Source organism: Macaca thibetana, chromosome 1 (genome assembly GCF_024542745.1).
Source record: "Macaca thibetana thibetana isolate TM-01 chromosome 1, ASM2454274v1, whole genome shotgun sequence".
Lineage (NCBI taxonomy): Eukaryota > Metazoa > Chordata > Mammalia > Primates > Cercopithecidae > Macaca > Macaca thibetana.
Genome location: NC_065578.1, coordinates 91,566,373 through 91,590,732, shown reverse-complemented (window position 1 = coordinate 91,590,732; position 24,360 = coordinate 91,566,373). Strand labels below are relative to the sequence as shown.

At 39.0% G+C, this 24,360-nt stretch overlaps 1 protein-coding gene across 1 annotated transcript in view; it reads left to right on the top strand.

Moving 5' to 3' along the window:
• Positions 1-24,360, top strand: part of GLMN (glomulin, FKBP associated protein) — a 114,737-nt gene that overhangs the window by 84,069 nt on the left and 6,308 nt on the right. The gene's annotated exons all lie outside the window — the stretch shown is intronic.

Below are 24,360 nucleotides of genomic sequence, written 5' to 3'. Positions count from 1 at the left end.
CTGTAATCCCGGCACTTTGGGAGGCCGAGGCGGGTGGATCACGAGGTCAGAAGTTCGAGACCAGCCTGACCAACATGGTGAAACCCCATCTCTACTGAAAATGCAAAAATCAGCTGGGCATGGAGGCGCGTGCCTGTAATCCCAGCTACGCGGGAGACTGGGGCAGGAGAATCGGTTGAACCCGGGAGGCGGAGGTTGCAGTGAGCCGAGATCATGCCACTGCACTCCAGCCTAGGCAACAGGGCAAGACTCCTTCACAAAAAAAAAAGGGAGAAAGAAAATACAAGATTTGTTTGCGTGTTAGACTCAATTGTCCGGAATTGATTTTCACAGTTTTCTAAAATTCAGGCTCAATTCTTGGATTACTATCATTTGCAATATAAAATCAAAGTGGCCTTCAGTTTATCCAAATTATGAGAAAAGTAGATTTTCATGAGCGGCTATCAAAAGGACATACAGGGGACCCGTGTGTTTGCTTTTTAGGAACCCATTATGTTCAGACCTAATTGAAGCTCAGCAATTTATTAAGTGTCACAATCATAAAAATGTAAAAAGGCAAAGAAAGACCACTACTTGCCTTGAGCCTAATGGTTAGGATACAAAACGATGTGCCTTACTTTGTAAAACAGGTATTCCTGGAAAAAGGTGCTCCAGGAAAAATCCTTTGGAGTACACTTGTGATATGCTGTTAATTTTTCCCTGCGATAACAATTTCGTATGTCTGGCATTTTGTATAAGTGATATGAAAATTAGGTGCACTCTTGCTGCCTCTTTTGGACAGTTTGTTAAGGCAGGACAGGACACATCAGAAGAGGCAAGACTCAGCTGCGGCCACCATCTGGGTTTGGGAACCCCAGGAGTTGACTCAGCGCCGATGTGGGCAGGGGAGGTTTGGTGTTGCCATAGGACCCTCTCTGGAAGGTCCTCATATCTAAGGGAAGTCTAACAGCAAAGGGGTATGGGAGACAGAAAAGATTAAGTAGCACAGGGTTTCAAAGGGTAGAGTACAAGAGAGGGTTCCCTCTCCACCTGTGATAGAACCAGGAGACTGAACTGGGTTGACAGCAGATATGCCAGTCCTGGCAGTAAAACCGGCAAGTGCAAAGGAGGGTCTGTTCTGGGTTGGGTACTGAAGTCCTGGGCAACTCACTGGAGGAAGAGAAAAACTAACTTTCTTGAGATCTTACTTTGTACCAGGCAGTTTACATGCTTACATATATGATTTTTGTTTTTGCTTTTTTACACAAGGTCTCACTCTGTTGCCCAAGCTTGAGTACAGTGGTGCAATCACAGCTTACTGCAGCCTCGAACTCCTGAGCTCAAGCAATCCTTCTGCCTCAGCCTCCCAGAGTGCTGGGATTACAGATAGATATGAGCCACTGTGCCTGGCTCATGATTTTATTAATTTTCTTTACAAATGCTATAAGGCATATGTTTTTCTCATTTTAAAGATAAGGAAACTGAGACTCAGAAATATTAAGTTACTTGGCTAGGGTAACATAGCTTGTGAGAAAAGAGCTGGGATTCAAGCCTGAATTACCAGATATTTAGGCCACATTGTACCTCTATAGCTCCTCCTCCACACATGGTCCCCTTTATAAGATCTGGGGCAACCATTTAGGATATATGAGTGGCAGAAATGACTTAACAAAAAGCCACAGATTATGGAGACAGCATTGATTGTTTGTTCTTCCTTAATTTATCCTTCCTTCCTTCAGTCATTCACAAATATTTGGTAGTGTAGCAGAAAGAGCCTACACTCTGTAGTCAAGCAGCCTGGCTTCATCTCCTGCCTCCACCACTTACCTATGTGGATGCAAACAAGTGACAATGTCTGTTTTCTTATCCTAAGGGTAATTGCCAGCTCATAAGTTGATATATGTAAGCCTTTTAGAACAATGCTTAGGATATAATAAGAACCCAATATGTTTACCTGCTATTATTATTGAAATGAGCTCTTAATGTTGCCTGGCAATTGAACTGTATCTGCTCAGTCCATTCATTCCTCCATACTGCTAAACCACTGTTTAATACCTTCTGCTGTGATTTATTTGTGTCCCTCTAAAATCTGTATGTTGAAACTTAACCCTTAGTGTGACAGTATTCAGAAGTGGAGTCTTTGGGGGGTGATTAAGTCTTGAGGGCTCCATCCTCATGAATGGGATTAGTGCCCTTAATAAAAGAACACTAAGGAAGCTTGTTCCTTCATTCTGCCATGTGAGGACACAACTAGAAGGCACCATTTTTGAGGAATGGGCCCTCACTAGATGCTCCTTGATCTTGAACTTCCCTGTCTCCAAAGCTGTGAACAACACATTTCTATTGTTTTTGTTTGTTTGTTTGTTTGAGATGGAGTCTTGCTGTGTCACCCAGGCTGGAGTGCAATAGCAGGATCTCAGCTCACTGCAACCTCTGCCTCCCGGGTTTGAGTGATTCTTCTGCCTCAGCCTCCCTCAACCTCCTGAGTAGCTGGGACTACAGGTGTGTGCCACCACACCCGGCTAATTTTTGTATTTTTAGTAGAGACGGGGTTTCACCATGTTGGCCAGGCTGGTCTCAAACTCCTGACCTCGTGATCCGCCCATCTCAGCCTTCCAAAATGCTGGGATTATAGGCATGAGCCACTGTACCTGGCCTCTATTGTTTATAAATTACCTGGTCTAAGGTATTTTATCGTGGCCATAATGGACTAAGACAATTCCTCCTTTCTTCAAATCTGTAGAACTATTCCTCATCTTCACTTTCAGCCGAAGTGAAATACTTACTGCTAATATTTCATAAATATTTATGATTTAATTTTAATAGTATTTAATATTAAACACTATTTAAATGAGATAAATAAAAGCTTCCAGAAGTGAAGTTCTACAGATGTCCACCTACCAATCTACCAACATCTATATGCACAGATTCTTCTTTCCTTCCAACTATAGTAGGTGAATTGTTTATAATCCTATGTAAGACCAACCCTCAAATGGACAACAGAGCCCATCTCTTCTTGCTTACCCAAGAACATAGCTCCACTGGCCAGGCGCGGTGGCTCACACCTGTAATCCCAGCACTTTGGGAGGCTGAGGCAGGCGAATCACAAGATCAGGAGATCAAGATCAGCCTGGCCAACATGGCGAAACCTCGTCTCTACTAAAAATACAAAAAATTAGCTAGGCGTGGTGGTGCACACCTGTAGTCCCAGCTACTCAGGAGGCTGAGGCAGGAGAATTGCTTGAACCTGGGAGGCAGAGGTTGCAGTGAGCCAAGATCATGCCACTGCACTCCAGCCTAGGTGACAGAGCAAAACTGTCTCAAAAAAAAAAAAAAAAGTGTGTGTGTGTATATATATATATATGTGTGTGTGTGTGTGTGTGTGTATCCACCAATTCTTTCCTGACTCTTACAATCTTCAGGTTTCTCCTCTCTATTGTATATTCTATCTTGATCTCCTCTCCCACTCCAGCTAACAACCCATTTCTCTGCTCTCTTTACAGAAAAACTCAAAAGGATTGTCTATAATTTCTGTTGCTAATGCCCTTTTTTCCCATTCTTTATCAAATGTATTCCGATCAAACTTTTCATTTCCACCATACCACAGAAATTGCCCATGTCAAAGTCATTGGTAAATCCAGCAAACAGTTGTCAATACTAATTTTACTTGGCCAATCAGCAGTACTGTTACAGTTGATCATTTCCTCCTCCTGGAAAAACTTTCTCTCCTTGGCTTCCCCGTACCACGCTCTCATGGTTTCCCTCCAACCTCACTGGTCATTTATCAGCATCCTTATTGGTTCTTTCTCAAAACCCAACCTTTTAATCTTGCTTGGAGTGCCACAAGTTCAGTCCTTGGGCCTCTTTTCTTCTCTGGGTGTATTTGTTACTTTGGTGTCCTCCTTAACTCATAGTGTTAGATATCATCCATGTGCTGACAAATTCCAAATATCTATCTACAGCCCTGGCCTTTCCCCTGAACTCCAAACTGGTATAACCAATTGCCGTTTAATATTTCCAGTAATAGACATCTCAAATTTCACATGTCCAAAACTGAACTTCTGATTTCCCCTCCCAATGCTGCACCATCCATAGTCTTCCCTATCTCAATTAAAGATTACACACATTTTATGTAAATAGTTTGACTCTCTTACATACCCTTCTCATCCATCAGGAAGTCTTGTTGCCTCTACTTTCAAAATATATCCAGAGTCTGACCACCTTTCTGGCTTGAGCCACCATCAACTTTCACCTGGATTATTGCAATAGACTCCTAACATGTTTCCCTGTTTTCACCTTGCCCCTAAAGTCTTTTTTCAGCATAGCAACCAAGGTAATCCTTTGAAACAGAAGTCAGATTGTGTCTTTCCTTTGCTTAAAACTATATAATTGCTCTCAAAGAGATAATTAAAAAACAGGCTGGGGGCAGTGGCTCACACTTATAATCCCAGCACTTTGGGAGCCCAAGGTGGGGGGATCACCTGAGGTCGGGAGTTCAAGACCAGTCTGACCAACATGGAGAAACCCCATCTCTACTAACAATACAAAATTAGCCGGGCATGGTGGTGGATGCCTGTAATCCCAGCTACTCAGGAGGCTGAGGCAGGAGAATTGCTTGAACCCAGGAGGCGGAGGTTGCGGTGAGCCAAGATCACACCATTGCACTCCAGCCTGGGCAATAAGAGTGACACTACGTCTCAAAACAAAACAAACAAACATACACCATCTAATGGCTCTCAAACCTCTCAGAATTAAAGCTAAAATCCTTATGATAGCCAGCATGGTCCAATTCTCCCATGTATTGGTCCATTCTCACATTTCTGTGAAGCAATACCTGAGACAGGAGAACTTATAAAGGAAAAAGGTTTAATTGACTCACAGTTCCACATGGCTTGGGAGGACTCAGGAAACTTAAAATCATGGCAGAAGGCAAAAGAGAAGCAGACACCTCCCCAACGGGGGGGCAGGAAGGAGTGAGTGCCGAGTGAAGGGCAAAAACCCCTTATAAAACCATCAGATCTCGTGAGCATTCACTCACCATCACGAGAACAGCATGGCAGAAACCACCCCCATGATTCAACTATCTCCACCTGTTCTGTCCTCGACATGTGGGAATTATGGGAATTACAATTCAAGATGAGATTTGCGTGGGGACACAGCCAAACCATATCATCCCATTACCCATCTGGCCTCATCTACTACTATCTCTCCCACTTGCATCCTCTGTTTCAGGCCCATTAGCCCCCTCCTTGCTTCTTTTACCTGTCAGGCATGCACCTGCCTCAGGGTGCATGCTTTTATGTCTGACATACTGACTTTTTGCACCAGCTTTTATGTCTGACATACTCTCTCTCCCCAATATCTTCATAGCTATCTCTCCTCCTTCAAATCTTAGCTCAACTATCATCTTTCAAAATAAAGTCTAACCTGACTTTCTAATTTAAAATTGGAACCACTCCTAATGCCAGGCACAGTGGCTCATGCCTGTAATCCCAGCACTTTAGGAGGCTGAGGTGAGTGGATCACTTGAGGCCAGGAGTTCAAGACCAGCCTGGCCAACATGGTGAAACCCCATTTCTACTAAAATACAAAAATTAGTTGGCCGTGGTGGTGCACACCTGTAATCCCAGCTACTCAGCAGGCTGAGGCAGGAGAATCGATTGAACCTGGGAGGCAAAGTTTGCAGTGAGCGGAGATCACACCACTGCATTCCAGCATGGGCAACAGAGTGAGACTCTGTCTCAAAAATAAATAAGTAAATGAAATGAAATAATAAATAAAATTTAAAAACAAAATTGGAATCACTCCTGATCCCTCTTAGTCTCCTCTATGCTTTTTGTTTTTGATACAGGGTCTTACTCTGTCGCCCAGGCTGGAGTGCAGTGGTGTCCTTGAGCTACCCATCCTCAGATGATCCTCCTACCTTAGTCTTCTGAGTAGCTGAGACTACAGGTGCACGCCACCATGCCCAACTGATTTTTGTATCTTTTGTAGAGACAAGGTTTCGCAATGTAGCCCAGGCTCTTCCATCCTTTTTTCATAGCACTTCTCACCTTCTAATGTACTATCTAATTTACATATTTATTATTTCTATTGTTCATGGCCTTTCTCTTCTCACTACCAATGTGAAGTCCGCAAGAGCAGAGATTTTTGTCTGTTTGGTTCACTGATGAATCTTTAGCACCTATTACAGAACGGTGTCTAGTACCTATTAAGCACTAATAAATACAGACAAACATTGAAGTGTCGTTCATCCTCATCTATAAAGCCCCCTCTGGCTTATGTCTTAGTGATAACATAATCAGACTTCATTGAATGTTATCAGCCATAAGATACATTGTACCAATGGGGGCTTCTATTTTGATTAAAATTCTTAGCCTTATTACTTTTAGGCTTGAACTAATTTATTTCAAGCTTTGGTTTTCTGGGTCCAAGCTAATTAGTTTGTCTGAGAAGTATTTGCTAGAAATAGAAGTTTAGCAGCTAAGTTTGCTAACAAGTTTTCATTCAGGAGCTCATGTATTACTACTAATCATTTGTTACTAGAACAAATAAGGCTGTTTGAGTTGTACTTTCAAAGGTGCCTACGCGATTCAAGTCCAAATATACTGAAATTGAATACACAAATATAGTTGGCAACTCTACAACAGCGCAACTCCCTGATTCACTACTCCCTAGAATTTCTGCACAGGAATATGTTCAATTTACATTCCTGCTTAGAGTCAGAACATTCCTAATTCAACAGCTGCAAGAAAGTTATAATGAAAAATTAACTCCATAAATTATTGATTCTTGGATTGAAAATGTATACCTCAACTTGAAAGCGTAGAATCAATAAAAAATATATATTTCATAAACCTTGCAATGCCATATTTCCACATTAGTTGCAAAATGACAAGCTGTTAGGAGACCGTGCAAAGAATAGCTTAGTTTTCTGTGTGAGATGCCTCAGTTTCACAAGCAGCAGCAAGCTCTCTAATCTTCCTAGTCTGAATGCATGTATCTATGATAATGAATGAACTTCAGTATTTTTCCCTTTTAGTCAATAGCAAACATTAACAAGAATTTTCTTTTGAGACTCCACTACCTCTTTTTTCGTTTTCTGTTTCATCTTTGATGTTTTTGACCTTGACGTTGTAACCTGTCAAACACACACACACACACACACACACACACACACACACACAGAGAGAGAGAGAGAGAGAGAGAGAGAGAGAGAGAGAGAGAGAGAGAGAATAAGGGAATTTTAGAGGAAATCTGATTAAAGAGAAGTAGCTGTTTTCAAGGCTAGCCCTTCACCAGTTTTCTTTGATATAGGAAATGGACACAATACTATATCCTTAGATCCTATGTATATAAATTCTTATTTTTAAATGGTTGGATTTAAACAATTTATTATTTTGAAAATAACAGGCTTAGTTCAATTAAACCATGTTATTTTTAAAATAGCTGGTTTGGCCAAGCGCAGTGCCTCGTGCCTATAATCCCAGCATTTTGGGAGGCCGAGGTGAGCAGATCACTTGAGGTCAGGAGTTCAAGACCAGCCTGGACAAAATGGTGAAACCCTGTCTCTACTAAAAATACAAAAATTAGCCAGGTGTGGTGGTGCACACCTGTAATTCCAGATATTTGGGTGGCTGAGGCAGGAGAATTGCTTGAACCCAGGAGGCAGAAGTTGCAGTCAGTCAAGATTGTGCCGCTGCACTCCGGCCTTGATGACAGAGCAAGACTCTGTCATAATAATAATAATAATAATAATGATAATGATAATAAAATAGGCTGGGTGTGGTGGTTCACGCATGTAATCCCAGCACTTGGGGAGGCGGAAGCGGGTGGATTACCTGAGGTCAGGAGTTCGTGACCAGACTGGCCAACATAGTGAAACTCTGTCTCTACTAAAAATATAAAAAATTAGCTGGGTGTAGGCTGGGCATGGTGGCTCACGCCTGTAATCCCAGCACTTTGGGAGGCCGAGACGGGCGGATCACAAGGTCAGGAAATCGAGACCATCCTGGCTAACACAGTGAAACCCTGTCTCTACTAAAAATACAAAAATTTAGCCGGGCGTGGTGGCGGGCGCCTGTAGTCCCAGCTACTCAGGAGGCTGAGGCAGGAGAATGGTGTGAACCCGGGAAGCGGAGCTTGCAGTGAGCCGAGATCGCGCCACTGCACTACAGCCTGGGCGACAGAGCGAGACTCCGTCTCAAAAAAAAAAAAAAAAAAAAAAAAAATTAGCTGGGTGTGGTGGCGCACGCCTGTAGTCCTAGCTACTCAAGAGGCTGACCACGAGAATCACTTGAACCCGGGAGGTGGAGGTTGCAGTGAGCCAAGATCACCTCACTGCACTCCAGCCTGGGTAACAGCGAGACTCCGTCTCCAAAAAAAAAAAAAAAAAAGCTGGTTTTTTGGCTTCAAAATCTTTTACTATTTTCAAATAGGTTCAAATATGTATGTATATGGCTCAGATAATCAAAGCAAAACATACTTAGTTTTCTAGATTGCACTTTCCCACATCACTGGTTCCATTCACCCTCTTTGACTAAATCCCCCCCCTCCCATGATAATGCTTTGTGCTTTGTGCTTCAGCTGCTGTTGGTGTAATGTGACTACTGGGCATAGCTATGATTCAGTGGTGAATTCCTGAAAGTTTAGACATTTTGACAGATTCTTGGTTTTAGCAAGAGGAACTGCCAACAGTCCTTTGTCATACTGTAAAAACAACTAAGATGAAAACTCAATGCACCAAAAAACAACTAAATCTAAGAATAAAAATTCCTAAATTTAAAGCTTATTGAGCTACATAAAGAAAGGCCTACCTAGGCTTCTCTTCAAAGCTAGTCAGGTTTTATCATATGAATCAGACACTGTCTGAAAAAGGATAGAGGTACATAATTACCTATTTGCCACCTGCCTCAGATTGGGGGTCTACACCAGCTAGGAACTTCATCGTTACCACTTTACCTGGTAGGCACTGCGGTTTTGAGACAGCCAGAGATGCATGAATCACCTCTTCTTCTCTTCCTCCCTCTACCTCCATGAAACCTCTCCTGTTGTTCTACATCCATAGAGAGAAGAGCTCAGAGGAAACAGCTGAGCAGGAAGTAAGGAGCAGATGACATGTTGAGAAATGTAGTGCCCCAATATACAGCACCACAGTTAGGGGCAGAGAGAGGATGAACCTAACAACAGTGCAAGATGGGAAATGTAGTTTTTTGTGTGTTCTATCATTTTAGAGTTACAAATGATCAGACAATGGGGTGGGAAAAGCCAGTAGAGGGAAACCACAATAGGTGAATGCCTAGTAGACGTGGAAATTGAAATGAGAACTGGCATAGATACAAGTGGATAAGTAGCAGGACCAAGAGAGATATACACATTTTATCTGTTGATAAACACTAAGTTTGAAGACTCTTATTTATGTAAAGATAAGTAAAAGAACAACAATGACAAAAAAGCCAACATGGAGCCTGTGAAAAAAATACCTCAGAACAAGGGAAAGGAAATAACCACATAAAGAACCAAAGGAAAAGCATAAAAATGATCTACTGCAAGACAAAAAAAAAAAAATCCTCAAGAGACTACTTGTATCTGCAATAGAGCTCAAAAAGCTATGCATGTTCTACAAACATGCATCTATAAAGTGGAAGAAGAAAGAGGTTGAAATGGAAAGCCAATACAATGTTATGAACGAAATAAGGAAGGACTGAAATAATACAAGAATACAACTATAGAATTAAAATCTATATTGGCAATAAAGACTTGATTCTAGGAGAATATTGAATCAGTAATGAGGACTATTTGAGCACTCCAGAATGGTGAGAGAAAGATCAGAGGTAGGTGGTCGAGATAAAGGTAAAAAAAGAGAAAAAAGGTAATTGGTGTTCACGAAGAAGAGACCAAAACAAATGGAAGAAAATCAAATATGTGAAGGGAAGAACAGTTTCTTGATGAGGAAAAAAAAAAAAAAAATTGGTCCATAGATGGAAGTAGAAAGGAATAACCATTTTTCCTGCAAAATAAATGATGAAGACCTACATCTAGATGTGGCCTGACAATGTTTTTAAATTACAAGGCTATGGAAGATGACTTACAAACATCCAAGAAGGAAATAAAATATGTTACCTAGAAAGAACAAAAACATCATGTCAGTCTTGGGCTTCTTTGCTGCCACATTAAATTACAGGAGATAATTATTCAAAGCTATTTTTTCAGTAACTAAGAGAAAGAAAGAACTGGCAGTGAGCACTAAAACGAGTTAATCAAAGACATAAATCTAAAGTATAAATATGGCTACAAAGCCAAGTTCAAGTATACTGCATTTATTTATGCATCTCTTCATATCCTGTTGATCCCTCATCCCCCTGGTCTAAGCACTTGCTCTGCTTCCCAGCCTAAGTAGCCCTATCAAAGGCTCATGCCATTCCTGCAATAATAATTCCTGCCTCAATTGCTATTTTACCTCCTGACACCACCAGCAGGCTCAGCCTTTCCAGGTGGGTGTTAAAGCATGAGCCTTTGGCATGGCCTCCATCATACATGCTACAGTGGGAAATACCATGGTCCAGTGGGATCCATGGAGGCCCTAGATTCTCCAGCAGCTGCCATAAAGTGGCCCATGCCACACTCTGGAAATGTGGGAAAGTTAACTTCTGTGGGACAAAATTTTGAATAATGAGAAAATGGACATAAGGAAGAGTGAACAGATAAATTTTTTACCGTTCCCCTTTCTGAGAGACTGTTCCGAGATTCAAAGGTTCCATTGGCATCTCCAGAGATATCCTGTGTGGCCAAGCAACCAGCTATTTATAGTGGAGCTGAGGGCAACGAACCTTGTATTTGCTTCCCTCCTTCTCCATTTTATGTTACTTTCCCCTCATTGTTGCTTCCCTGGGTGTGAACCCTCCAATAAAGCATTACTTCCACAAACTTGGCAGTGGGCTCTGTTTTCTGGGGAACCAGGCTAAAACAAAAGTCAAAATGACTCACAAAAGAGAACACACATACAAACAAAAATGGAAACACAACATACCAAAATTTATAGGACATCAGCAAAAGCAGTTGTACAACAGAAGTTTATAGCAATAAACACATAAAAAACAGTAAGATCTCAAATAAACAACCTAACATTAACATCTCAAGGAAGAGCAAACTAAACCCAAAGTTAGTAGAAGGAAGGAAATAATAAAGATCAGAGCAGAAATAAATGTAATACAAACCAGTAAAACAACTGGAAACAGCAATGAGGCCAAGTTCGGTAGTTCATGCCTGTAATCCCAGCATTTTGGGAGGCCGAGGCAGCTGGATCACTTGAGGTCAGGAGCTCGAGACCAGCCTGGCCAATATGGTGAAATCCCGTCTTTACTAAAAATACAAAAATTAGCCAGGTATGGTGGTGGGTGCCTGTAATCCTAGTTACTTGGGAGGCTGAGGCACAAGAATTACTTGAACCCAGGCAGAGGCAGAGGTTGCAGTGAGCCCAGATTGCACTACTGCACTCCACCCTGGGTGACTGAGACTCTGTCCCCAAAAAAAGAAAGAAAAAAAAGAAAACAGCAATGAAATTAAGAGTTGGTTTTTTGAAAATATAAACAAAATTGACAAGCCTTTAGCTAGACTTAAAAAAAAAGGAGAGAAGACTCAAATTAATAAAGTCAGAAGTGGGTCAGGTGTAGTGGCTCACTCATGTAATTCCAGCATTTTGGGAGTCCAAGGCAGGAGAATTACTTCATACTAGGAGTTTGAGACTAGCCTGGACAATATAGTAAGATCCTGTCTCTACAAAAAATAAATAAATGAATAAAATTAACCCAGCATAGTGGCATGCATCTGTATTCCCAGATACTGGGGAGGCTGAGGCAGGAGGATCACTTGAACCCAAGGGTTCAAGGCTGCAGTGAGCTATGATCATGTCACTGCACTCCAACCTAAGTGACAGGGTGAGATCCTATCTCAGAAAAGAAAGGAATCAGAAGTGAAAGAGAAAGCATTACGATTGATACTACAGAAATATAAAACATCATAAAAGACTACTATGAACAACTATACACCAATACATTGGATAACCTTGAAGAAATGGATGAATTTCTAGACACATACAACCTACCACAGCTAAATCATGAAGAAATAGAAAATTTGAACATACCAATGATGAACAGGAAGATTAGATTGGTAATAAAAAGTCTCTCATCAAAGGAACTGATGGCTTCACTACTGAATTATAGCAAACAAAGAATTAATACCAATCCTCAAATTCATCCAAGAAACTGAAGAGGAGGGAATACCTCTAAACTCATTTTATGAGGCCAGCATTACTTTGACACCAAAGCCAGACAAGGACACTACAAAGAAAGACAATTATAGGCCAATGTCCCTGATGAATATAGATGCAAAAGTCCTCAACAAAATATTAGTAAACTGAATTCAACAGTATCATTTACCATGACCAAGTGAGATTTATCTCTGGGATGCAAGGATAATTCAACATACACAAATCAGGAAATGTAATACACCACATTAAAAGAATGAAGAACAAAAGCCTTATGATCATCTTTAAAGATCCAGTAAAAGCATTTGACAAAATTCAACATCCTTTCCCAATTAAAAAAAAAAAAAACTCAACAAACTTAAAATAGAAGTAAATTACTTCAACATAACAAAGGCTGTATATCAGAAACCCACAGCTAGCATTATACTCAACGGTGGAAAACTGAAAGCTTTTCCTTTAATTTAAGATCAGGAACAAGACAAGAATCCCCACTCTCACCACTTCTATTCAAAATAGGACTGAAAGCTCTAGCCAGAGCAATTAGCCAAGAAAAAGAAATAAAAGCTATCCAAATGTCTTTTTGTCTCTATTTATAGATGACCTGACCTTATTATATAGAAAACCCGAAAAATGCTACCAAAAAACTGTTAGAACTAATAAATGAATTCAGTAAAGTTATAGTAACAAAAATAACATAAAAAATCAGTAGCACTTCTATACACTAACAACAGAATGTCCAAAAAGAAGTCAGGGACATAATCTCATTTACAATAGTATCAACAATACTTAAGAATAAATTTAACCAATGAGGTAAAAGATATGTACACTGACAACTATAAAATATTGGTGAAATAAATTAAAGACATATGTAAACAGAAAGACATTCTGTGTTTATAAACTGGAATAATTAATATTGTTAAAATGTCCATACCACTCAAAGCAATCAACAGATTCAATATAATCCCTATCAAAATTCCAATGATATTTTTCACAGAAATAGAAACAAAATTCTAAAATTTGTGTGGAACCTCAAAAGACCCTGAATAGCCAATGCAATCTTGAGCAAAAGGAACAGGCTAGAAGCATCACGCTACCTGATCTCAAAAATATACTACAAAGCTATGGTAACCAAAACAGCATGGTATCAACACAAAAATGACATAAAGACCAGTGGAACGAAATGGCACAGAATAAATACATTTATGGTCAACTGATCTTTGACAAAGGTGCCAAGAACACACAATGGAGAAAAGGCAGTCTCTTCAATAAATGGTACCAGGAAAATGATATCCACATGCAGAGGAATGAAATTAGACCCTTATCTCAAGTACAAAAATCAAGTCAAAATGGATTAAGGACTATAACATGAGACTGAAACTGTAAAACTCCTAGAAGAAAATATAGGGGAAAAGCTTCTTGACATTGATCTGGGTGATGATTTTATGGCCTTAGTCCCACAAACGCAGGCAACAAAAGCATAAATAGACAAATGGGATTTTATCAAAGTAAAAAGCTTCTGCACAGCAAGAGAAACAGTCAACACAGCAATGAGACACATATGGAATTGGGGAAAATATTTGTAAACCATATGTCAGATAAGGGGTTAATAGTCAAGATCTATAAGGAGCATAACTCAATAGCAAGAAAACAAATAATTTGATTGAAAAATGGCAAAGATCCTGAAGAGACATTTCTGAAAAGAAGACATACAAATGGTTAACAGGTATATGAAAAGGTGCTCAACATCACTAATTACCAGTGGAATGCAAATCAAAACCACAATGAGCTGTCACCTTATACCTGTTAGAATGTCTTTTAAAAATTTGTTTAATCATATATATGTATTATCTAAAAAACATTTCCACAGATCAACTTTCATTGAACTAGTGTTAAGATATCTTAGACATTTTCTGTAAACAGTATTTCACAAACATAGTCACAATCATATTGTGCAATGGGACCTATGTGTGCAGCAGGGAAAGGAATGCAGTAAGCGATTGTCATAAAGAAAATTGGAGTCTTTCCCAACCCAAAAGTAAGGAGTTTCAAAAGCAGTAATTCAGGGTGTACTAAAGAGTCTGACTCCATTTTTTGATGTTTGACTGCTAACACCTTACATACCTCATCACTCCCTCTTCCTATTCTGCCCATCTGGGAAAGCTGATAATAAAGCCTGAGTGTTTTCTTCCTTGGTACTAGCTGGAAGTTTAAACCTTGTCTAAGTACCCTCACTCCAGCCCCACCCAGTAACCACCATAATATCCTAAGCCAGTTACCTTTCCCTACTCTACAATAAGCATTCTCAAAACACTCCAGTGTATGACATCGTCATTCTTAACATCCAAACCGAACTTTAAGTGGAGTTCAACTCCAGTTCCAGTGGAGTGGTTGTAAGTACAAATTAACAAAAATGCTATGGGTGAATATATAAAGTTTCTAGTTACCTACCACAACAAACAAACAAAGTATTGTATGTGTTCATTCTTAAGAGGAAGTTCATCAACATTGATGTTTTCAAATTATTTCACAGAGCTCTACAAGCATAAAGAAGAGACAGTTATTTTTTTATTTGCAAATTTTCTTTCATTTCATAGTCTTTTTCATATTCCTAATATATTTGTATTTTAACTTTTTGTAAATCAAGGTGCATGCCATGGGTCTCATATAGCGCAAAAGAAAAAGGCATGTGGAAATACAATATGGTGCCTATTCATCAACTGTGATACATGTTTTAGGGTGTCAGTCTGAAAATCCACTTCTATGGGATTTTCATTATACCTACGTAAGTATCTTAGGGCAGAGTGCAGAGAGAATAACTCCAGTGCAAAGCACGATTATGTGTTCCCAAAATTGTATGTTGTTTGATTCTACAATAAAAAAATTGTTATAGTAAATAGATCCTTCAATCTTAAGAGCCTAATAGTGCTTTGTTAGTGTCTATTATGAAGTATCCTACTGGGGTGAGATAAAACCTTGTTGGTAAAAGGAATGGAATTCATTCATAGTTATCGAAAAATATTCAATTTTATTAATTAAAACATGAGAACTGTGATACATTCTGAATAAAACAGAAGCAAAATTTAACACCAGCAGTTAAATTTGATTCCTATTCAAGACATGCTGTTCTGGTTCTTTTGATTAAAACCTCCTTTTTGATACCTGTTCTGTCCTCAATTTCAAGAATTTTTTTTTTTTTTTTGGTCAATCTTTGCTATACAACAGCTATCACCATTGAATGGAGAGGGTAGCCACCATTTCCCCCACATTATTTCTACCATAATCAGTCCATAGTAATGTATTACTCTCCTCCCATAAAAATCCCAGTCTCCTAAGGTCCTGGTCTGCTCTATTTCACAGTTAGTTGGTAAAGCATTCCTTTCCTGTATCCCACAGTGGCCCTCTGTCTGGAGAAGGGTCCCCAGAATGCAATCAGCATGATGACTAACACAGTTTTACATTACTCTCTGCCCCTCACAAATGCGAATTCAGACAATATTTAATTTCAAAAGGCAGTTTCTTTGTTCTTCCCAGAACATGGATTGAAATAAACATTACCTAATGACATCACCTTTTATCCTATTGATTATTTCCCAGAGATACCGTAAAAGGCCTCTAAGAAAGGCATATCAACAGACTTCAAAGTTCAGATGGAAAGTTATAGATAGTAAAGTAGCCTTTTCAAGAAACCTCAAATAATTGAATAAAACATTTTATAATTTGAAGGTAACTGGCCGTTTTTAGACATCCTTCTGCCTTTGATGTATATCATGTCACATGTTTTAACTTATTTTTCACTTGTAAGTATTCTGCAGTGTATAAAATCTAAGGTTAAGCTTGGAGAACTGGAGACCTAGTTCTGTAGAGTATATTGTGAGAATTGCTTAAAACATTTATCATATCATTTGTAAGTGTTCTTTCCAATGTGATTTTTTTGTAAATCCTGAGAAGATATCTTTGATTAAAGATTTTTCTGCCTATACTGTATTTGTCTGATTTCCCTCCAATATAAACCCTCTCATGACACCAAAATCATGAATGTTTGACCCAAAACCTTATACATTCATTACATTTGTGAGGTTTCTCTCCAGTATAAATCCTCTCATGATCCATAGTTTTGATCCATGGGTCAAAACTTTAGCATGTACATTACATTTGTGTGGTTTCACCAAAGACATATATTTTGATGGCTGGTGAGTGAGTTCTGAGACCTGGAAAAAGCCTCTCCCACATATGTTACAGTTATATGATTTCCCTTTAGAATGGTCTTTCTGATGTCAACTAAGGCTTGAACTCTTGGTGAAGGGTTTGCCACACTCATTGCATTTGTAAGGTTTCTCTTAAGTATGAATTCTGTGGTGACTAGAAGGCTCGAACACAAACTAAAGGCTTTGCTACACCCATTACATTTGTAAGGTTTTACTTCAATGTGATTTCTCTGAATTGAAAGATGTGAATATATGAAACAATCTCATTATATTTGTAAAGTTTCATTTTGCCCTAATGTGTGCTTTCTGCTCTGGTGTGAGTAATAGAGAATAGATACAATCAGTCCATAGTTTCAGAAATGTGAGTTTTGACACTAGAAGGGATTCTTCGGTGAGGTGAAACTGAGGAGCCATGGTTGATAGACTTCTCAGCTTGATTACAGTCATAGATTTTTCCCTGCAGTTTGAAATAGCTGCAGTTCAAGCAGATGTGACTGAGAGCTTAATCCAAGCTGAATTTTAATAGACTGAGTCCCTCAAATATGAGCAAACAGCCAAGGAATGCCTGTAATTTAAAACAGACTGAAACAAACATATAGAAAAAAGCAAATTGGAGGAAATACAGTGTGCAGAAAGTTTAAAACTTAAAAAAAAAACCCTCTATCTTCAGATAGATAAGGAAAACATTGCATCCAAGGAACAAGAACAAGATACTCTTAAAAAGGAAAATTTCAAAGAACAAAATCAACAGCTCTTAAAATTTAAAAATACAATAGTAGTAATGAAAATGAGAACTTGAATGGAAGGGCTGAGAGATAAATTTGAGGAAATGTCTCAAGGAGTAAAGTACAAAGACAAAGAGACTAATAGGAGAGAAAAGGTATTAGCAGTCCTATACCTAAATAGCAGGAGTTTCAAAAAGACAGATCAGAGAAAATAGAGGGGGAAGAAATTCTCAAAGGAATATTTAAGAGAATTTTCTAGAACTGAAGGACATGAGTTTCTAGATTAACAAGATCCAGCAGGTGCTTAGCACAATGGATGAAAATATACCTACATTAAGGCACATGATTATACTGCCTTACAACATTAAGGCCAAAGAGAAAATCCTAACATTCTCCAGACGACTTACAAAGAATCAAGTTGTTTCTGATTAAGAATTTTATATATGGTTAAGCTCTTCTGTATATGTATGGGTTAAATAGGTTTTCTGATTTTCTTTTTTTTTTAAATTTTTTTTTTTTTTTTTAGAGAGAGAGGTCTTACTATATTGCCCAGGCTGGTGTCGAACTCCTGAGCTCAAGCCATCCTCCCGCCTTGGACTCCCAAAGTGCCAGGATTATAGGCATGAGCCAGTGTACTCAGCCTTTTCTGAGTTTCAAGTTCTCAAGAATTGTACCACCCATGCACTCCTCAGAATGCTGTTGCAGGAAGCACTTCAACAAAACAAGATATAAAGCAAAGAGGAAGATGTGAGACAGGACACAGGGAGCTTAATAAGGAGAGAGGTGAAGTAATCTTCATGTTGAAAGTGAAGGGAGATCCAGGAAGACAGCACTGCAGTACTCCTGAAGAATAAACTATTCCGATTGAAAGAGGTTCGGAGGCTCCAGGAGAGAGAGTTCCAGTAAGAGAAATTGAAATGCATACCTGGTATGTTTGAACATACTGGATCATATTTAGATAACTGAGGAAGAGTTTAGGTGTGAATAAATGATGTTTACATAGAAAGCTAAGAAAGCAGGCAAAAAGAACAGTTACTAACTCCAAAGAGAAGAAAGGAAGAAAAAGCAATCATTGTTACTTACTGGCTTAGCAGTTTTCATAACTATAAAAATGTAAATTCTAAATTCCGGAGTAACTAAAATTATGATACAAGTATGCTGGGTCATGGAGGTGAGGAAATGAAAACCAAATTCTCCTCCTCCAAAGTGAGATGACAATATGTAATGCCTAAAACTGAAAAGCATGTTGTGACAGATTCTGTCACAGGGAGTTCATGTTATTTAGAGAAATGGCAACAAAGAAGAAATAGTTGGGAGGCTTGAAAGTGGTTGTTGTAGAAAGTGGGATTTGGGGATGGATGGAGCCAGACAGGGGACTGATTTTTGTCTGCTTTTTCAGTAAGACTTGCAGAGTGATTTGATACTTTTTAAAATTAAATTAAATTAATTTATTTACTTATTTTTTGAGATAGAGTCTCTCTCTGTCACCCAGGCTGGAGTGCAGTGGCGCAATCTCGGTACACCGCAACCTCCGCCTCCCAGGTTCAAGTGATTCTCGTGTAGCAGCCTCCTGAGTAGCTTGGATTACAGGCATGTGCTACCACACCGGCTAATTTTTGTATTTTTGTAAAGACAGGGTTTCACCACATTGTCTAGGCTTGTCTCGAACTCCTGACCTCAAGTGACCCCCTGGCTCGGCCTCCAAAAGTGCTGGGATTATAGGCATGAGCCACTGCACGTGGCCTGATTCTTTAAACTATATTTACATATAACTTTGATGAAAATAAAAACTAAAACTAATGGGTCTTTTTTCTAGCTAATTCTTTAGTTTAAACCCATTTTTAGCCAGATGCTGAGACACATGCCTGTAGTCTCAGCTAATTGTGAGGCTGAGGCAGGGTGATGGCTTAAGCCCAGAAGGTGGAGGCTGCAGTGAGCTATGATAGCACCACTACATTCCAGCCTGGGCAACAGAGAGAGACCCTGTCTATAAATAATAACAATAATAAACCCACTTAACTTGCTTGGTGTGCTACAAAATTTAATGTTAATTGTAAAAGTTATCATGTGTCTTTTGAAGACACAATGAGATCCACCCTTTATGTTCCAATTACAATATTTACAATTATAATAAAAGTTGTCAGGAGAAATAACCCCATTGTTTTAAGTAATTTTTATTAAGTTTTTATTATGAGTAATGACTACATGTTTATTGTTAAAAGAAAAACTCTTAGAAAGAATAGTATAACAAGATTGGCTCCCAAAACCCAGAACTAACTCTTGATAGTAATATATTTGTATATACTTTATCAATTAGGACTAGGTTTGGCTACATGTAAGAGAAAATCCAAATCGATAGTCATTTAAACACACAAAGTTCTGTTCCCTCATGTAATAGCAGTCCAGACATGGGTATCTAGAGTTGCTATAGTAGTAGTTTCATGAGGTATTCAGGGACCTAGCCTCCTCTCAGCTTTCTACTCCACCATCCCTGGGGTCTGGCTGTCACCCTCATGAACACTGACAGAGCTCTAGCTATCATCATGTCTGTGCTCCAGGGAACTCGATAGAGGAAAGATGAGATGTCTTTAAGGAAATTTTAGGAAGTACCACTCTACTTTTCTTTATACATATTAAGAAATTTAAGCCAGGGCCAGGCCACAGTGCCTCACGCACTTTGGGAGGCTGAAGCAGGTGCATCACTTGAGGCCAGGAGTTCGAGACCAGCCTGGCCCACATGGTGAAACCCCATGACATAAAGAAGTACAAAATAAAACATGTTCATCTATTTCATTGATAAGAAACAAAATTATAAAACCTAATGTTGGATGGAGTGCAGTAAGATTGGCATTGAACTCATATATTATTAATGTAATAAATACATTATAAATTGGTATAAAAATATAACATTTTTTTGTCCCTACTAAAAATACATAAATTAGCCAGGTGGTGTGGTATATACCTGTAATCCCAGCTACTTGGGAGGCTGAGGCAGGAGATCGCTTGAACCCAGGAGGTGGAGATTGCAGTGAGCCAAGATTGCAACACTGTACTCCATCTAGCCAGGGCAACAGAGCAAGACCCTGTCTCAAAAAAAAAAAAAAAAAAAAAAAAAAGTAAGAAAGAAAGAAAGTGACTTAGGCCAGGCTCAGTGGCTCATGCCTGTAATCCCTGCACTTTGGGAGGTTGAGGTGGGAAGATCACTTGAGCCCAAGAATTTGAGACCAGCCTGGGCAACGTGGTGAAATCTGATCTCTACAAAAAAATACAAAAATTAGTCGCATGTGGTGGTACAGGCCTGTAGTCTCAGCTACTCAGGAGGCTGAGGTGGGAGATCACTTGAGCCCAGGGAGGTCAAGGCTGCAGTGAGCCATGATCATGCCATTGCACTCCAGCCTGGGCAACAGAGCTAATCTCAAAAAAAAAAAAAAAAAAAGTTTAAGGAATTGGCTAATACGATTGTGAGTGCTGGCAAGTCTAAAGTTTGTAGAGCAGGCCAGCAGGCTGGAAAGTCAGGCAGGAGTTGATGCTTTGGTCTTGAAGTAGGTTTTCTTCAAATCCAGGAAACCTCAGTTTTTGCTCTTAAGGCCTTCAACTGATTGGACGAGGCCCACCTATATTCTTGAGGAGAATCTCTTTTACTGAAAGTCAAATGATTGTCTAGGTTTAACACATCTACAAAATACCTTCACAGTAACACCTAGATTAGTGTTTGATTAAATCCTTGGGTACTTTAGCTTAGCCAAGTTGACACGTAAGACTACAACAGCAGTCTTTCTCATAGATTATGTGACACATATACATTGGCATCAGACTTCTTCACTTGATTGTGGGCAGTCCCAATACCATCACATATTCTCATTAAACATATTTATCAAAGTAGCTTAATATCCCAACATATCAAAATAAAGTAATATTTAATAATTTCCACATTCCATAACTTTTACAATGTTATATATACATATATGTATACATCTTAGCAATTTCAGATTATTCATTAAATTTCTAAAAATGAGATTATCAAGTTAACAATCATAATTTATTTTTAAGTCCCTTATTCCTATTGTTAACGTGCTTTCCTGAAAGTTTGTACCAACTGACAATGTATTTATTACATTAATAATATATGAATTCAATGCCAATCTTGCTGTACTCCATCCAACATTAGGTTTTATAATTTTGTTTCTTATCAATTAAATAGACAAACATGTTTTGTTTTGTACTTCTTTATCAACTAGTATATAAACAATTTTATCATTCACTGTGTTTTTATTGACCATTTCTATTTCTTCTCTTGTTATTTTTTGCCTAGTTTTTCTGTTAGGCTGTTAGCATTCTTCTGATTGATATATGAGATATTTACATATTAAGAATATAAATCTTTCTCTCCTTTTTTTGCAAATAATATTCTTAATTTGCTTTCCTACTTTTTCTCTTTTATTTTATTATTTTTTATTTTTTTGAGATGTAGTGTCGCTCTATTGCCCTGGCTGGAATGCAGTGGTACGATCTTGGCTCACTGCAACCTCTGCATTCCAGGTTCAAATGATTCTCCCACCTCAGCCTCCAAAGTAGCTGGGACTACAGGAGTGTGCCACCATGTCTGGATAATTTTTGTATTTTTAGTTTCACTATGTTTCACCATGTTGCCCAGGCTGGTCTTGAACTCCTGACCTCAAGTGATCTGCCCGCCTTGGCCTCACAAAGTGCTGGAATTACAGGCATGAGCCACCGGTGCCTGGCCTTTTTTCTTATTACAAAGTTTTTAGTATGTAAATCATTCAAAGAAACTATACACTGTTCAACTTTTCATTACGGCAATGAAAATTAATGAAGATGTATTACTGGTAACAAAAATAAAGGGAACTGAAACACGAAAATGAGACTATTTTCATAGATAAACATCATTCCAATGGATGACTCAGGTAACCAGTTATATCTTTCCAAAAAAAGTACTTGGGAAAACTCAATTTTTTTTTCTAAAAATTCTTACATATGTAATGTTTTCTTCCCTTAGTAGTATTACCAACTTAAAAATCTATTGATTGAATTGTCATTTCCAAGAAGATTTCATTTCCTCTTTCTTGGTTTGTTTTTTATTTTATTTTTTGAGACAGTCTCACTCTGTTGCCCAGGCTGGAGTGCAATGGCACAATCTTGGCTCACTGCAACCTCTGCCTCCCACGGGATTCTTGCGCCTCAGTTTACCGAGTAGCTGGGATTACAGGCGCATTCAGCCACAGCCGACTAACTTTTGTATTTTTAGTAGAGATTGGGTTTCACCATGTTGTCCAGGCTGGTCTTGAACTCCTGTCCTTAAGAGATCCTCCTGCTTTGGCCTCCCAAAGTGCTGGGAATACAGGCATGAGCCACCTCGTCCAGCCTAGAAGATGTTAATACTGTGTTTGAATTTTAAGACGATCAATAATTTTTTTTTTTTTTTTTTTTTTTTTTTTGAGACAGAGTCTTGCTCTGTCGCCCAGGCTGAAGTGCAGTGGTGCGATCTTGGCTCACTGCAAACTCCGCCTCCCGGGTTCACGCCGTTCTCCTGCCTCAGCCTCCCGAGTAGCTGGGACTACAGGCGCCCGCCACCACGCCCAGCTAATTTTTTGCATTTTTAGTAGTAACGGGGTTTCACCATGTCAGCCAGGATGGTCTCGATCTCCTAACCTCGAGATCTGCCCTCCTCGGCCTCCCAAAGTGCTGGGATTACAGGCGTGAGCCACCACGCCCAGTCGCTGATCAACAATTTTTTAAGAAAAAATTTATGGGAGAATCAACTAAACAATGATCTTATGAATTCTTTCCTACTTCTAAGGAAATAAAAAAATTAAAAAGCAGCAGATAAGGGTGTTAAATCTGTGATGGCAGTAATAGCTGCATGACGCTGATGTGCTGTAAATAAATCCTTGTGGTAATTTAAATGGACTCAGCCATTTGTACCACGTATGACACCCCAGCGAGTTTTCCTTTCCTCCTTGGTAATTTTTAGATGTTATCTCATTTACTATGAAAAGCACAATCATCCCACACACAGTTCTTGCATTGAGTTTTAATGTAATCTGCACAGAATTTTAGCTTGATATTGAAAATTAGAGGTGAAACTGAATTCTAAGCAAGTTATCTGACTTGACCAATAATTTAAACTTGTACAGTGTAACAGTACTTGGAACTGTTTTTCTACTTCATTCAAATTGGTGGTGAGTCTGTGATTATCTCCAATAATTTTTTATATTGTCAGCAAAGCAACCAACTTGTTTTCATTTGTAATTCCTAAGTGAAAAAATGGGCTAGTTGCCAGGCGCGGTGGCTCACGCCTGTAATCCCAGCAGTTTGGGAGGCCGAGGCAGAAAGATCACGAGGTCAGGAGACTGAGACTATCCTGGCTAACATGGTGAAACCCCATCTCTACTAAAAATACGAAAAAATTAGCCGGGAGTGGTGGCGGGCGCCTGTAGTCCCAGCTACTTGAGAGACTGAGGCAGGAGAATGGCATGAACCTGGGAGGCGGAGCTTGCAGCGAGTTGAGATGGTGCCACTGCACTCCAGCTGGGCAATGTAGGGAGACTCCATCTCAAAAAAAAAAAGGGCTAGTACATATTCACTTATTTACCTATAATATCCCCACGTATCAAATTTATTATTGTTTATTGAATCTATTTTTATTTTAAAAAATGGGTTTTTTTTTTTCCTTTAATAAAGGCAGGGTTTTGCCATGCTGCCCAGGCTGGTCTTGAACTCCTGGGATCAAGCACTCCACCTGCCTTGGCCTCTCAAAGTGCTGGGATTACAGGCGTGAGCCACTGCACCATGCCTAAAAGTTTTTCTTGTATGGGTCTTTTTCTAATGCTTTTTAAATTATGAGTCTGATTTAAAATCTTTTATTTGTTTCCAACTACATGCATTTTAATTTTTGTTAAAAAGCAAAAATTTCTCAATTTATCTTTTGTCTTTTCATTCTGTTTATGATATTTTAGTCATATCTTAGTTCTAAATTTTAAACAGCCAAATTCCAATCTTTATTTTATGATTTGAGTTTCATGTGTTTTTCTGGGTTTCATGTGCATTCTCACTGAAAGATTATATTAAAATACCACTGCTGTTTTCTTATAGTACTCTGTTAATTTTGTTGTTTCAAGTTCAATTTTGTCATATATTGAGATATTTTTCTTCTTTGACCTATTAA